Source organism: Bison bison, unplaced genomic scaffold (assembly GCF_000754665.1).
Source record: "Bison bison bison isolate TAMUID 2011002044 unplaced genomic scaffold, Bison_UMD1.0 scf7180017864498, whole genome shotgun sequence".
NCBI lineage: Eukaryota > Metazoa > Chordata > Mammalia > Artiodactyla > Bovidae > Bison > Bison bison.
This window is the reverse complement of record NW_011495057.1, coordinates 10,285,836-10,289,194: the sequence shown is the minus strand read 5'-3', so window position 1 is coordinate 10,289,194 and position 3,359 is coordinate 10,285,836.

Genomic DNA, 3,359 nt, shown 5'->3' with positions numbered 1-3,359 from the left:
ACAGGTCCCTTGGACTGCAAGGAGATCCAACCAGTCCATTCTGAAGATCAGCCCTGGGATTTCTTTGGAAGGAATGATGCTAAAGCTGAAACTCCAGTACTTTGGCCACCTCATGTGAAGAGTTGACTCGTTGGAAAAGACTCTGATGCTGGGAGGGATTGGGGGCAAAAGGAGAAGGGGACAACAGAGGATGAGGTGGCTGGATGGCATCACTGACTCGATGGATGTGAGTCTGAGTGAAGTCCGGGAGTTTGTGATGGACAGGGAGGTCTGGCGTGCTGCAATTCATGGGGTTGCAAAGAGTCGGACACGACTGAGTGACTGATCTGATCTGATCTGATCTGATACACAAATATAAATTGATACATTTGATTATTTTTTGTAATTTGCATGAACGGAGATTACTTTAAAATCACATGGTGGTAAGCAGGCAGTTGCTACATCCATTTGCAAGTAACATAAATAGGTTGGAGACAGAATATAATTATGTGTGTTTATAAGTGTAAAACATCTAAATGCGGTTGAATAAAATATATACTCAGCGCAGCTCAATGTGCATTCTTTCTCTTGGAACAAGTAAAGTGTGTGAAGTAAGTAAAACAACTGTGAGTTACTCTAGTTGAACATTAAGCTGAGTGTAAGGGCCCAGTCCCTGATAAGAGAAGAATGTGGATCTGTTTTTCAGAGTGAGAACTGTTAAGGAGGTGCAGTTAGCTTTGTCAATAGGAACTGTAAATAGCAAATGAAACAGAAAAACAGTGATGAGTTCTAGAACATTTGTTTCAATCTTCTATTTCCACTTTATTTGCCTACAAGTTTCCAAAGGTATTAGTTTAAGAATAATGAAATGGAAAAATACATTCCATCTTTTAAAATTTGAAATAAAAGTCTTTAAACATTCTTGTAAAAATATCTGATACATAGATATAAATTTGAGTTAAGAGGAAATCATATTCTTCTTTCCTTAAACCAATAGACACACGATGTCATAAGGGTGCCTAACTTCCTATCCTCCTGGCTTTGGACCTGTACAGCCACCCCTTCTGCTGCTCATACGGAATTGTTGCAAAGACTTGAGACTTGAGACTTGAGGAGTCTCTAAAATCCTGGGACGTCCTAGATGCCTTGGAAATTCCTTTGTCCCTTATCTTGGAATTATCTCTTAAGAGTTATGGGTCACTTTGAGCTTTATTATTCCTCAGCCTCTGTGGAATCCTTTTAACAGGAAGCTGGGGGTGGAGGGTGGAAGTCTAGTTAAGCAAAAATCTTTTGAAACCTTGATATGGGAAGATGATATGGTCAAGTTGTGCTTTGTCAAGAATTTGGAACTTCTGGGTTTAGAAAATATGCTTAAAATGTGCCTAAGTGTCAAGGGAGAAAATATTTGGAGACTCATTTTGTTTCAAAAACTACCCTCAAATTATGCGGGTGCAGTTCAGAGGAGTCAATAAAGCTTTCTAGGCTATTGAATAAACAGACCAGGGCAAGGATTTAAATCTAATAGTCCCTACTCATTAAAAAAAAAAGCATCAGTATTCTTTAAACATGTCTAATAAAATGTGTTTAGACAAAGTGTTTTATGAGAAAAATTAGCAATCTGACACCCATTCCTTATGACCTGCCTACCAGGGGCAACCCACTTGCAAGTCTGCTTCTTCTAGGATTTCTTTCAAATTTTAAATATACTCTTAAGTTTAAAAATTGAGGTACAATCCATTAAATTCCTTTATGGAATATGACATGATCATTTAGCTCTTTTTAAAACCAACAAATGGAAAAACAAAACAAAACAACACTCTGGTTTTGATACAGACGTTCCTCTCTCAATGCATGGTCCCAGGGCAGCTATGCTGTCATTTGGGCTAAGAGGAAAATCCAGAGCTTCCATTGTTCTGCCTGTAGTGTTCACAGCTGAATTACACAGCACACTATGATCACAGTTCCTTTGTGTGTGTGCAGTTTTCCATTTTCCTTGGAGTTTGTTAGCAGTCATTTCACTGCTTAGATTTCTATGTACTTTTCATTAAATAATTCCCAGAGCTCTGAAAACTTAGATAATCATTCACCTGGGTGAATGAAAACAGTTTTCTTTGTTTATTTGTTCAGTTGTTTTTTTTTTTTTTAAGCTTCCCTTTTAGGGTATACTCTCTCAGCTCCAGTTTGACCTGCTGTCCTTATCATATTAGCTTTAGGGCTCCACTTCTCTCTTAGTCTTAGCATTTTCTATTCCTTTCTCTTTTGCTGAATCTCTTGTTCCCCAGGTCTCATCTCTTGTTCCAGGTCTCATCTTTTTGCTTCTTAATTTATTCCTTGAAGAAAGCAGCTTCTGAGAAAAGGCACATTGGAAATCATCATTTTGAGACTTGACCTTATGGAAACGTCTTTATTTTACTCTTACACTTAATTGATTGTATAACTAGATATAGAATTCTAGGTAACAAATTAATTCCCCTTCGAATTTCAAATATATTGCTCCATTATCTTCTGGCTTCCAAGATTGTTGTTCAAAATTTTATTTAGTGGGATTTTGGCAAAGAGAATACATATTTGTGTTGTCAGTGATATTTAATCCTCTTTATTACACCACACTGATTTCTTATTCTCTCAAATATTTTCGATCTGTTCATGCATGCCTGATTTATTTTTTTAAAAAGGGCAAGAGGTAAAGCATTGATTTGTACTTTCAGTATGTTATTATAACATGAATAATAATTTGTAAAAAATGAAAACAAGTTTTGATAGGGCAGTGTTACAATACAGTTGAAAAAGAAAGTAAAGAGATCAGGAGAGTTCCAGAAAATATCAGAACTTTGGCATTATTGAATATTTTATAACCTTTCTGATTGAGTAGCTATTCCTTTTTTTATTGCCCTTAAATTTAAGATGGAAGCCTAAAAATTGTTTAGCCAGTTCCATAGTTTTGTTCTGATATTACTGGAACTTTCTAAAACTCAGATTCTTTAAAGACTAATGATAGACATGTGTTACAGAAAGAGTTCCATTGTAAAATCCTTAGTTACGCTTCACCTATGAAACATCATCTTTAGTAATACATCTCTGACATTGAAATCATACCCTTTATGTTTATCTTTGAGCCTTGTAACTGTTCATGAATTCAATTAACTTAAATCCACAAGCATCAGATTGAATGTAAAGAAATATAGCTTCTGATAGGTCTAGCAATTTCTATTTCTATCTCAACCATAAAGTTTGAAACGTAAGCTTCTTATCTCTCACATTAGCACTTTTCTTTTTTTTATCAATTCAGTTCAGTTGCTCAGTCATGTCCGACTCTTTGCGACCCCATGAATCGCAGCACGCCAGGCCTCCCTTTCCATCACCAACTCCCGGAGTTCACT